The sequence below is a fragment of the Musca domestica genome, unplaced genomic scaffold, assembly GCF_030504385.1.
Source record: "Musca domestica strain aabys unplaced genomic scaffold, Musca_domestica.polishedcontigs.V.1.1 24, whole genome shotgun sequence".
NCBI lineage: Eukaryota > Metazoa > Arthropoda > Insecta > Diptera > Muscidae > Musca > Musca domestica.
The window spans coordinates 6,048,112-6,062,275 of NW_026712272.1; the positions used below are offsets into that span (position 1 = coordinate 6,048,112).

The 14,164-nt window shown below is 39.6% G+C and overlaps 2 long non-coding RNA genes across 2 annotated transcripts; one reads left to right on the plus strand and one right to left on the minus strand.

The window, feature by feature from the left end:
* Positions 1-849: 849 nt before the first annotated feature.
* Positions 850-8,743, minus strand: LOC105261723 (uncharacterized). Its single transcript, XR_891500.3, has 5 exons — positions 8,692-8,743; positions 8,523-8,623; positions 5,727-5,906; positions 3,749-5,661; positions 850-1,455 (listed from the first exon to the last, which is right to left on the minus strand). It is a non-coding gene; the product is annotated as an uncharacterized LOC105261723 (long non-coding RNA).
* LOC109612273 (uncharacterized) lies at positions 5,768-6,716 on the plus strand. The gene is made up of 2 exons (XR_002194433.2): positions 5,768-5,902; positions 6,047-6,716. It is a non-coding gene; the product is annotated as an uncharacterized LOC109612273 (long non-coding RNA).
* Positions 8,744-14,164: the final 5,421 nt, after the last annotated feature.

Below are 14,164 nucleotides of genomic sequence, written 5' to 3' on the forward strand. Positions count from 1 at the left end.
GAAGACCTAAGGGCCTTCTAATAAAAGACCAGATGGTCCCTTTGTACAAGACAAGAATACCAGAAGGTCTTCTCAAAGAAGACCAGAAGATCTTCCCAAAGAAGACCAGATTGTCTTCTCATAAAAGACCAGAGGACCTTCTCATAGAAAACAGGATAAGATCTTCTTATAGAAGACCAGAGAAGGTCTTCTCATAGAAGACAGAATGGAGGAGGTCTCCTCATAGAGGACAGGATAAGATCTTCTTATAGAAGACCAGAGAAGGCCTTCTCATGGTAAAACGGAGAAGGTCTTCTCATAGAGGACAGGATAAGATCTTCTTATAGAAGACCAGAGAAGGTCTTCTCATGGAAGACCGGAGAAGGTCTTCTCATGGAAGACCGGAGAAAGTCTTCTCATGGAAGACCGGAGAAAGTCTTCTTATGGAAGACCGGAGAATGTCTTCTTATAGAAGACCGGAGAAGGTCTTCTTATAGAAGACCTGAGAAGGTCTTCTCATAGAAGACAGAAAGGAGGAGGTCTCCCCATAGAGGACAGGATAAGATCTTCTTATAGAAGACCAGAGAAGGTCTTCTCATGGAAGACCGGAGAATGTCTTCTTATAGAAGACCGGAGAAGGTCTTCTTATAGGAGACCAGTAGGTCTTTTTAGAAGACTAGGAGGCCATTTTATAGAAGACAGGAGAAGGTCTTCCTATAGAAGACATGAAGGTTTTCTTATAGAAGACCAGAGAAGGTCTTCTCATGGAAGACCAGAGAAGATCTTCTCATGGAACACCATGGAAGGTCTTCTCATACAAAACCGGAGAAGGAATGCGTATGTACATATGTTTATGTGAGTGTGTGTGCTGTTGAGAACCTTCATCCTGACTAACACACACACACACTCTCTTTTGTTTATGCCTTCAGCAGGCCAAAAGTTATAAGACACACTTTTAGCATTTCGGTATAACTGCTTCGTTAGCAGAACATTCCTATGCAGATGGATGATATTTGGATTTAAAGATTTACTTTCATATTTAATTAATTATTTATAAATCATAGGAAAATCATCGGGCATGGGCATGCTGATGCATGCAACTTTAATCGACTGTGAAGATGAGATTGTATCAATATTACCCTAGCTACAGGGCTGATGTCGGACTGACTGTCTGTCCGTCCGTCTGTCTGTGTGGCTATGTTAAAGATGATGCCTAACTTTGATGGAACCCAATGGAGTCGAGTGGTGTGGTTGAGATACATTTATGCTAAACTAAAAACGATGAGCGTGAACAGAGATGTGATGATCACCTGGACAGTAGAGGGTTCCATTATTGGCTCATAATTTGTTGTCAACTTTATGGCAATCAGTTAAGGACTCCATACCATCTGCTAGTCAGGACCAAGACCACATATTATTCCAGGGGTATGGATTTCTTCTCAAAATGGAGGGGAGGGGTGTCCATAATCCGCTAACCTGAAAGACAAAAGAGACCACTGTCAATTATGCAAAAACATACCTGATATTGCAAACAGCTGATAGCTATAGAAGTCAAAAATGTGCCAGCAGTAAATTGCGTGAGTGGAAACCATTCCGAGCCCACAAAAATTAATTCTCTGAACAGACCGGTGTCGATTTGTGGTCCATGTTTTCGAACGGCAACTATAGAAGTCACGATTAAAAAAAATTAATGGAAGCCACCTTCAAAAATGTGCCAGCAGGAAATTGCGTGAGTGGAAACCCTTCCGAGCCCACAAAAATTAATCCTCTGAGCAGACCGAGAGTTCGTACTAAGTTTGAAGATTTTAGAATAGCTTCGTATGAAAACGTATATCGTTAACAAGGGAACTTTGGGGGAAGGCGAAAAGAACAGAAGCTTCGTTTGGGTGTAGATTCAATTCTCTAGCCGACTGGCGGTATCAATGTAGAAAGTGAGAAAAGAAAACGACCTTACGCTTGAAATGTAGTTTCGATTCTCTATTCGGCTCGAAGGACCAAATATAAGAAGGCGAGAAAAGAACACAACCTTAAGGACCGATTCTAGTTTCTAGAGGTGGCGAGTTATAAATTCTTAAAAATTTAGATTCAATTCTCTATCCGGCTGGAGGGATCAATGTAGAAAATGAGTAAAGAAAACAACCTTGTGGTTCGAATGTAGTTTGGATTATACATCCGGCTCGATGGACCGAATATAAGAAAGCGAGCGAAAAGAACACAACCTTATGGTTCGATCGTTGATTCGATGCTAGTTTTTATTTAAAAATATGTTCCTTAAGTACTACTAAAACTAATCTAACTTAACATAATCGCAGCTACACAATTAATCGTATCTACTTTGATATTGAATGGAGAATATTGCAGGGTTATTTGTCCTTACACTCACTGCCTTACCCGCACTCAAATGTATATGCAAGGAATTTTATACAGCAATGCTGTTATTAAATCGAGCCAATTTGGGCAAGGATGTTGTGGATGGATCTATGCGTATGAGTCCGAAACAAAACAGCAATCTCTCGTGAGGTTGTGCTGAGTCGAAACAGATCCAACGAATATTGATAGGGGAAGAAGTACTTCAAAGCAAATGGTCGCCACTTTCTTTAGAAAAACTAGCCTAGTTGCCGCATGAAAAACATAGGAGGTCTATTTTGACGGAATTCTTTAGCTATAAGAGAAGATGAATCATAGTCATCGCCTCAACCAGCTAATTTTTGATCGGCCAAAACGTGGAATTGATAGGCCGTCAACAGGTTGTCAAGGCTTTCAAGAATCGTGTGTTGGGTGTTGTAAAGTTGAGAAGAGAAGCCAACCGTCGTCTAATGTGAGAAATATAACTTATTTCCATCAAAATGATCAAGTCATTGGGAGGCAGAACAAAAAATGCAGGAAACGAGGTAGGTGTGAGGCATCCACGAGCATTGTTAGGGCTTGAAAATATTTTTAAAAAATGCATGAGCTTTGATAAGCTTGGAATTGCAGTACACGACTTTCCCTGCGACACTGTCGCACATTCTTACAAATCGAACCAGCCGCCAAGTTTTTGTTTGTTCGAGGCTCAGGCCTTGGAATGGGTCATCGGGTTACGCATTGCCGTTGGAATAGAGGATGCCGTATGTGTAAGCTGGGGCACCATACCTTGATGCACCCCTTGGACGATGCCAAATATTGGATGAACCTGACGGCTAAGGTGTATCTCACCAGCCCTGGAAGAATTGAATCTCCAATTAAAGTAAGGGTACTACTGGACCCTTTTGCTCAATACAGCCACATCTTCTTAGGCGCACTTTTGCCCGAGGATAGGCCACAGTTTGGATCATAGTTGAAAGTGGTGCTAACATCCATTAACAATAATGTGCGAACGTACAAAGCAGTCTTGCGTTTATGTAAAAAACCAAAGGCAATTAGGAGATTTATACCCGTTGCGTTAGGAGATTATACCCGTTGTTAGGACGAAATGCGGCAGAAAGAGTCCAGGAACCCGGAATGCCCTACGCTCGATATACCATTTTTGGGTGGACATTATTTGGGGAGGTTCGTATAGGAGCATATATGTACATCCAATTTTACCCGTGACGGAAAGTGAGTTCCGGTTGTTGAAGACGCGCGAACTGATTGTTGATATTATTTTTAGTTGCAAAGAAGAAACAATAAATTAATTAATTTATAGTCATATGGGACATAGTCCCATTGGGGAAGGATGTCCACGAGTTTTGGACAATAATTTTAAAAATCCACGAGCTTTACTTAACTTATATGTGTGTATCTGACTCACCGCAATTTGCATTTTGTAGTCAGCTTGCGTATTGTACTGCTTTTTATTATTCTTTTCTGCCTTGCTGTCTTTTTTAGAATAACCGAATGTTGTGTTCTCCTTCATTGTGGATTCCTCCTTCTTCCAGCTCTTCTCATCCTTTGTTGTTGCTACTTTATGGCGTTGGACCGCACTCCAATCCGATTTTGCCGAGTAATCGAAATGGCCATTTTAAAGAGATGTCTTGGCAACCCCGCTAACCTTATCCTCAGCCGCTTTCTCAGCGCCTCCTTCCAATCGCATGTTAAATGTCAAATGCAAATTTCCGGAATAATCGACATGCCCATCTTGAAGAGATGTCTTGGCAATCCTGCCCTTCTTAAACTCTAGCGCTTCTATAGCATATAAAGCTTCCCAAATACTTCACTGCATTTTTAAAAAATCAAATTCTGTTAATCCAAATTTGCGGAATAATCGACATGGCCATCTTGAAGAGATGCATTGGCCTGCTCTTCTTAAAATCTGCCGCATTTGTGGCACTTTAAGCTTAAAGATATCTGTTAACTCGGCAATATAGTCCGCAATCTCGTTTATTATTCCTTCTTTCTGGATTTCGTTGACTCTTTTCAGCAGCTTCCAAATTTTATGTTCCAATCTTTCTCAGGAAGTCAGTCATCATCAATGTTGTTTTTCTTTTCTAAGCTGTGTTTTGTTGAGAAAAAAATTTATATTATTATATTTGGATGTCATTATTCCGCTGGGTCGTAGACTTTTCCTTTCCCTTCGGGGACACTTAAGCATCCATAACTCTTCTCTGCTTTTTTAGAAAATCGAATTGTATTAACTCGGAAATATATTCTGCAACCTCGTTCATTACACCTTCTTTCTCTATTTCGTTTCGCTTGATGTTCCTATCATTCTAATTTGTTTAGCATTCTTCTGAATCCATCATTTCATTTAATATTACCAAAATTATTTGAAACATATTTTATAGATCGCTCAACCGTCAACTCTCATTTTTTCCCTCAGGGAGTCTGTCATCTTCAATGTTATTATTCTATTTATTCTTTGGATGTTTTCTCTGTCATATTTCCGCTGATTCGTCGTCTTTTCGTCTCCCGTCGTGGGTATTTAACTTTCTCCGTTTTGTTTTTTCTCATCTTCTATTCGCATCCTCATTCTTAGCCGTCTTTATGCATTGGCATTCTTCTCTCCATTTCGTTTCGTTCGATTCTTCTCCACAACAAGTGCTCATCTTTTGAGCACTTTTCTTCGTACCATCACTTCATTTAATGTTGCTAGATTTATATGAAACACCTTTTCTGTTTATTCTCATCTTCTATTCGCATCCTCGTTCTTAGCCGTCTTAATGCATTGGCATTCTTCTCTCCATTTCGTTTCGTTCGATTCTTCTCCTCAACAAGAGCTCATCTTTTGAGCACTCTTCTTCGTACCATCATTTCATTTAATGTTGCTAGATTTATATTAAACACCTTTTCTAGGCCGCTCAGCCGTCTGCTCTCATTTCTTTTTCTCAGGGAGTCAGTCATCTTCAATGTTACTCAATTTTTAATTTTATTATTTTTATTTTTGGACGATTTCTTCGTCATCTTTTCGTTTCCCGTCGTAGAATTTCTGTTCCACCGTTTCTTTTTGTTCTTCTCTGCTATTCGCTTCCTCGTTCTTAGCCTTGCATTTACATTCTTCCCGCCTCCGTTTCTTCGTCACTTTGATAAAAATGAAGACTCGAATGGCCAAATGTCACCAAATGCACGGGTTGAAAATATAAAAATTAAGAAGGTGTGTATTATGCTTTTCGGAATTGTCGCTATAGGTATTTCTTCATGAATTCATTTGACAAGTAGGTTTGATTTGGCCTTGAAAAGCGGTTCTCATCGTTTTACCCACTGCTTCACTAAGAGTTGATCTAAAATCTGGATATAAAAAGAAGATTTTGTTAAAAAAAAAAAATTAGAAAAAAAATTCATTATTTGCTTACATATTATGAACAATTCCAGCAGAAAAAGTAACCAGTAACCAGTATTTTACGGCGACGTCCAAATGTAAACAAATGTATTTTGACAGAATGATATCAGCTGGGCTAATCGAACGGATCGGTTTAGCGCGTATTTTTTCACTTTGTCATTGTGCAAGATATTTTTCCCCGGTTAGAAGGTAACTATAATAGAATAATAACATGTAATCAGAGAATAAATTTGAGTTATTACAAAAAATATTGTTGTTTCTTAATATTTTTAGAACCATTTCATTCTATTTTCGATTCAACTAATAAATTGCATTTTTTTATGTATCTTTTAGAGCCGCTCTTAAAACACTATGAAAATAAAAGAATGCATAATTTTGGTAATAATCAGCCTTATTGCTTGGCATTTTGTTGCGGTAGACGCACTCTCCAGAGTTCCAAAAAACAAACCCAAAATGTTTGAGGAAAAACACCCACAGACCATGAATACCGCATCTTCATCGGATGGAATAAATATCACTTTATTTTTAATCATCACTGTGTGCCGTATCCTATTTTATTGATTTATCTTTGTATATGTGGATAAATAAATAAGTTATGTTATAACCACTTTGGGATTTGTTATTTCGGAGTCTATCATACTAATTGCTAATTAGGAAATGTTACTTCAAAGGACACATAGACTTTATCCTGGTAAGAGCTAAAAAGATCTACGAGTTATTGTTGCCTTTCTGGTCTGGTTCGACGTCACGTCCAGCCTGTTGGAGAAGCTTAGAAAGTGGAATCGTAGCGTCCTGGCTTTATGTTTAGGCATGAGAGGAATTATATTTTCGCTAAGACGGAACTATAAGCTAGTATTCCAGTAGAGAAATGGATGCTATTTCTGGTGGAAACAAATAAGCAGGATCCAGGATCCCGAAGCATGAAAAGTGGGCTGAGTGGTAAAGATGCCTGCCAGAGCGAAGCATACAGGTCACTTTCGCTTTTGTTGCCAGTAGCAAAGATTCTTGAGGTTTTTATCCTTCCCAGCATCAGCTGGAAATCAGAAAGAAAGCTATCCAGTTGCCAATCATCAACAGTGATTCCACCCACAACACAACATAGCATCACAACAGCATTGTACATGGTCCTGGCTATATGTTTAGGCATGAGAGGAATAATATTTTCGCTAAGACGGAACTATAAGCCAGGATCCAGGATCCCGAAGCATGAAAAGTGGACTGAGTGGTCCCGCTACTAAAGCCAGGTAAAGATGCCTGCAAGGGCGAAGCATACAGTTTACTTTCGCTTTTGTTGCCAGTAGCAAAGACTCTTGAGGCTTTAATCCTTCCCAGCAACAGCTGGAAATCAGAAAGAAAGCTATCCAGTTGCCAATCATCAACAGGGATTCCGCCCACAACACAGCATCACAACAGCATTGCACAGCGTCCTGGCTATATATTTAGGCATGAGAGAATTCATATTTTGTTAGAACGACACTATAAGCCCGTATTCGAATAGAGAATTGTGTGTTATTGGTAATTGGGAAAATAGGGTCCATGTTCCCTAAACCTGGAAAATGAACCGAGTGGTCCTGCTAGTGAAGCCAGACAATGATATCAGGAAAGGCGAATCAGTGTCGCCAATGGCAAATTCTCTTGAGGCTTTAATTGTCCCCAGCATCAGTTAAAGTTAGTTAAAGTCTAGTTACCAAGCATCAACACGGATTCCGCCCATAACAGCGTTGCACAGCATCCTGGCTTTATGTTTAGAAATGAGAGGATTATTATCATGTTAGGACGGAACTATTAGCCAGTATTCTAAAAGAGAAATGGGTGATATTACTGATGGGAAAGTATTGGCAGGTTTCTAGATCCTGAAGCTTGAAAAATGGGTCGGGTGGTCCCGCTACTAAAACCAAACAAAGATGTCAGCAAAGGCTTTAATTCTCCCAGAGAAAGCAATTCAGTTGCAAATTATCAACACGGATTCCGCTCACCATACGGTTCAGTATCACAACAGCATTGCACGCCATATCCAAACATATCAATCGAGGATTAAACTCGACTTGATATGTTTGTGTCTTTGATGACACAAAGACATTTGATACAGTCAACCACCCCACACTGTTAGAGGGGGTAGAGAGAGAGCGAGTTACCCTCTGGCCAAGTTTGAAACGTTGCATAATCAACTATATGTGTGGACCAGTCAGGCGTACATGGAATTCTGGAAGAAGAAGTCCAAGGACTTCTGCAAGTAGAGTGAAACAAAGTGTTTCCCAAAACTGTTTAGTCTCTACCTTTTTTGGAATTCCTCGCCCTGCATACGGCATAGATATCATTACGATCATGGCGTCGGCACCGGTGTCGTCGCAGAGCTTGTCTACCTACTTCCATGCGAGGAATATGAAAATATCCACCATCAAACCAACGGCCACACTCTTAATATGCAGGTCGGGGAAAATATAATAGCAACCGCCAACTACGCCAAGATCCTAGGGGTTAAATTCGACAGTATGTTCAAGTCGTCCGAGTCGCAAATCCGCGCAACTTAGCTATCAGCCCGCAAAGTAAGAAGTAGCCCTCAAGGCGCTTCCGCCAGCACTAAGGGTGCTGACCTCTAATAGCGCGAGGGGTTGGTCTGTGGTCTGCAAATATAAATCATCATGAGAACTGCGTGATCTACATGAGGAGGCGAACCTCCTTCTCGTATTTCATTATCATAATCATATGCTTGCGTTGCGTAACCTGCTTGGCTGCTATCGTGGTAGTCATACAAACCATCATTTGGTGGATAAAACTCCCCTGCTCAGATGTGTAAGGAAGGACATACCATGATCTAGAGATGAACGTCCAAAGCAACAAGAGGGAGAGAGCCTATAGATCAAAGACGTGAACCGCTCCATGGAATCCCGATATGGTTGAGACTCACAGCTGGAAAACCTAGGATCCGAGATCAATTTTATTAGGATTCCGCATGAATAACGTTACATATTACTCACCCACATACAGGTTAAGGGCAACCATTCTCTCCTGCTGGAAAAACTAAAATATATATATATATATATATATATATAAATATATATATATATATATATATATATATATATATATATATATATATATATATATACGTGATAATTTGAGCTTATTTATAATGAATTTCGCGGTTATTAGCATTTATTTTTTATTTTTTTTTTGCTCCCGACGGAGGTTATCTTAAGCATGGCTTTTTAAACAGTAATCTCTATATAATTGAAATATAAATCAATGAATGGAGACATTAGAACCACTGTATCAGTAGTTCATGATGGGTCTAATAGAGACATTGGAACCAGTGAGTCGGCAATCCATAAGGGGTCATGTGGGAGTGTAAGAAGGGAACAAAATAACACGACCGCTTATTTAGGGCGTAGATTCGATTCGATCTGTGTTTTTTTTTATAATTTCCTTAAGTACCTCTAAAACTAATCTAACTTAACATGATCACAGTAGTCACACAATTATTCTTACCTATTCCAATGTGGAGTGGAGAATGGAGAAATTCCATGGCTGTTTGTCGCTCCAATCAAGTGGTCTTGCATACCCACAAAGCATATCCATGCCTGTGTGTGAATGTGTGTGTGTTTATTGTCTCACACATATTCCATTCGGCAAATATTGAAAAATTAGCTCGGGATAAAGCCATTGAGAATCCAAAAAGTGAAAGAACTAACACGGCAGCAGAAAGGAAATAAACGCAAAATAGCTAAAGAGTTGCTTCGCTTGGCCGAAAGTGGTGAACTGCCGAATATGGTTTTCTCCGCTCCGATGAGAAAACATTCGTTGTCCTGCAGTTTATAAACAAACAAAATAATCGTGTTTACTTGCCAAGGAGGTCAGCTGAAAATATGCACCTTCGGTTGGCCACCAGAACTCAAGCGCTGGCCATGGTGATGGTGTGGTCAGCCGTAACAGCCGATGGTCACTCTCCGCTCGTATTAATCGACCGTGGCATCAGAATAAAAGCCGAATATTATCGCGAAAATATTCTGGAGGGTATATTATGGCCTTGGGCACACAGACATCGTACTCAGCACGCGCCACCCAAGAATGGTTACAAAATGACATTCCTCGCTACATTTCCAGCGCACAATGGTCACCAAAATCTCCGGATACCAATCCGTTGGACTATTGTGTCTGGAGTATTTTAGAAACCAAGTTGGAACTAAAAAAAGACCAAAGTATCGATCACCTTAAGCAAGCGCTTCGTCGGAAATGGGCCAGAACACCGCAGAGCAACATTCGGGCAGCTTGTGACGGTTTCATTGGCCCTTTGAAGGCCATAATTCGTGCCAAAGGATACCAATTCGAACAAATCTAAACGTTTTCCAAAATCTTATGCTATTTCCGACATTTTTTGCTTTCATTCAATAAAATTAAAAAAAAAAACAAGTTAAAAAACAGTAAATTCGGCCGGGCCGAACGTTGAACATCCTCCACCATTTGGAACAAATTTGGAAATTTTCAATTAAAAATTAAATCCTTAAAACTTTAAATTTGTTAAAATTTTAAAAATACCGAATATAGCCGTTATATTGTGGTCTATACGACGTGGACCTACATAGGCATGGTTTGTCATAAGCCATTACCATATTTAAATTCGAAACTTGCAATAAACGGTGAATAAGGTAGCTAAAATCATCAAACTATGTAATATAGGGAGGTACCGTCATATGGGGGCTTTACGAAGATGTGGACCTGCACAGACATTTTTCTGCCCTAGGCTGTAGTATCCATTTCGAACTTCAAATACGACATCTCAAACAATTTCGGTGAGTATTGTACCTAAAATCATCAAAATACCGATTATAGGGAGATACGGATATATGGGGCCTATACGAAGACCTGGACCTGCATAGACAATTTTCTGTCATAGGCTGTAGTATCCATTGCGAACTTCAAATACGACATCTCAAAAAATTTCGGTGAGTATTATACCTAAAATCTTCAAAATACCGAATATGGGGAGATACGGATATATGGGGCCTATACGAAGACCTGGACCTGCATAGATAATTTTCTGTCACAGACTGTAGTTCCCATTACGAACTCTAAATACGTAACATGAAACAATTCCGGTGAATAATGTTGCTAAAATCATCAAAATACCGAATATTGGGAGGTATCGTTATAGGGGGGCTATACGAAGATGTGGACCTGCACAGACAATTTTCTGCCATAGGCTGTAGTATTTATTACGAACTTCAAATACGACATCTCAAACACTTTCGGTGAGTATTGTACCTAAAATCGTCAAAATACCGAATATGGGGAGGTTCGGATATATGGGGCCTATACGAAGACGTGGACCTGCACAGACAATTTGCTGTCTTACGCTGTAGTATCCATTACGAACTTCAAATACCAAATTTGAAACAATTCCGGTGAATAATGACGCTAAAATCATCAAAATATCGAAATATCGGGAGGTACCGTTAAAGGGGGCTATACGAAGACGTGGACCTGCACAGAAAATTTTCTGTCATAGCTTGTAGTATCCATTACGAACTTCAAATACCAAATTTTAAACAATTCCGGTGAATAATGTTGCTAAAATCATCAAAATACCGAATATGGGAAGGTTCGGATATATGGGGCCTATACGAAGACGTGGACCTGTACAGACAATTTTCTGTCGTACGCTGTAGTATCCATTATGAACTTCAAATACCAAATTTGAAACAGTTCCGGTTAATACTGTTGCTAAAATCATAAAAATATCGAAATATCGGGAGGTACCGTTAAAGGGGGCTTTACGAAGACGTGGACCTGCACAGACAATTTTCTGTCATAGGCTGTAGTATCCATTACGAACTTCAAGCAGGAAGGTTGAATTTGACCCTGTTGCAGTCTGTTTTTTATCTCACCCCTATCTGAAACCCTTATCGTCTCTGCTCAGACAATTTAGTTGACTGGCTGACAACAACATGACAGATCACACACACACTCACACCCACATGTTGTTGTTTGCCACATGACTGGACTCTATTGAATTCCAAAAAATAAGATTCGATATTCACAATTGGAGTCAGATGTATAACCCATTCTGTAATTTATGATTGAAATCAAAGCGCCCCGAGGGCGGATGATTTTAAGAATTCGCTTTCTTTTTGTTATCCCTTCACTTGTCGTCCCACAAAACAATCAATGATTGTCAGCATAATTTGAAATGTGCTTTAGGGTCATTTGCTCGTTTAGCGGTCGTTTATTGACAACCCCCTGCCTCCCCATCTCTCGCTCTCTCTCTTTCGCTCTCTTTATACGGCCCTAACCAAGTTGTTGTTGTCAGGGCTATGTGAGTTGATATTATTGTTGATTTTATTGTTGTTGCTGTCATTCGATTTAGCACACATGTTGGCTTTCTGGCTGCTATTGTCATCATGATTGCTGTTGTTGTTATTGTTATTGGCATTTTTATTATATATTTATGAGTGTAAGTATGAATTTGATATGATTTATGACAAATCAAACAACGTCATTGTCATCGTCATCATCATCAACAACAACAACATCAGCGTTGGCATCAAGTGTTCGCAAAGAAGAACACAAATATTTTAAGACCACACACAACCCCACCGGCAACCCACAAACACATACCCATTATGGCCCATAACCAGTCCGCTGGCTGGCATTATTTTGGTGGTCATAAACTTCATCGAATCCATTCAACCCAGCCTCGATGTCATTCCATAGCTGTTCCTATATAAATACACAATATATCATTGAACAACAATTGAAATCGATTTGAATTTATTGGCCAAACATAATTTCACTTCTCACTTCAAAGTGGGGCGAGAGAGAGGGAGAGAGTGAGAGTATGAATTGCCAAAAAAAGAGAGAGATAATTAATGAAAGCACGGTTGATTTGCATGTAGTTCAAGCCTTTTGGTTATTCTATTTCTTGACAATATGCAGGGTGACACGAAAAAACTGCAACAAAGACAAACGCCATAATTTTTACATTTTTCTTTTTAACAATTTTAATGAATGAAAGCAAACAAGTAAAAAAAAGCTGTAAGTTCGGACGGGCCGAACTTTTAATACCCTCCACCATTTGATACAAATTTGGCAGTTTTCAAAAAAAAAAAAAATAATAATAATAATAAAATCCGTAAAAATTCTGTTAAAATCTTAAAAATACCGAATGCCTATACGACCACGTGGACCTGCATAGGCAACTTTTGTCATAAGTTATTACAATATTTAAATGCGAAACTTGAAGCAAAATCTGTTTATAATGTAGCTAAAATCGTCAAAATACGGAATATCGGAGGTACGGCATATGGGGGCTATACGAAGACGTGGACCTACATGGCTCATTTTTTGACTTAGGTTGTAGTATCCAAAACGAACTTCAAATGCCTAATATGAAACCATTCCGGTAAATAATGTCGCTAAAATCATCAAAATACCGAATATCGGGGGGTACCGTTATATGGGGGCTATAAGAAGACGTGGACCTACATGGCTCATTTTTTGTCTTAGGTTGTAGTATCCATTTCGAACTTCAAATACCAAATTTGAAACCATTCCGGTAAATAATGTCGCTAAAATCATCAAAATACCGAATATCGGGGATTACGGTTGTATGGGGGCTATACGAAGACGTGGACCTGCACAGACAATTTTCTGGCATGGACTGTAGTATCCAAAACGAACTTCAAATGCCAAATTGGAAACAATTCCGGCGAATAAAGTCGCTAAAATCATCAAAATAACGAATATCCGGACATCGTCTAAAAATCGTCTTAGAATTTTACGCTGATCCAGAATATATATACTTTGTTGGGTCTGACATGAGTATTTCGAGGAGTTACAAGCGGAATGACAAAATTAATACACTCTCCATAGTATGGTCGATGGTATAAAAATGTCGTAAATAGCATCAAATGTTAGGATAAGTTTAGATTTGTTCGAATTGATCACCATTGGCACGAATTATTGCCTTCAAACGACCAATGAAAACCGTCACACGCTGCCCGAATGTTGCTCTGCGGTATTTTGGTCTACTTTGGTATTTTTAGTGCCAACCTTGCTTTCCAAAATACTCCAGACACAATAGTGCAACGGATTGGTATCCGGAGATTTTGGTGGCCATTATGTGCTGGGAATGAAGCGAGGAACTTCATTGTGTAACCATTCTTGGGTGGCACGTGCTGAGTGCGATGCTGCTGAGTCCTGTTGGAATGTCCAAGGTCTGCGGCCAAAATGTTTGCATGCCCAAGGCTTTAATACATCCTCCAGAATATTTTCACGAAAATATACGGCATTTATTTTGATGCCACGGTCGATTAATACGAGGGGAGAGCGACCATCAGCTGTTATGGCGGCCCACACCATCACCATGGCCGGCGCTTGAGTTCTGGTGGCAAACCGAAGGTGCACATTTACAGCTGACCTCTTCAGCACGTAAACACGATCATTTTGTTTGTT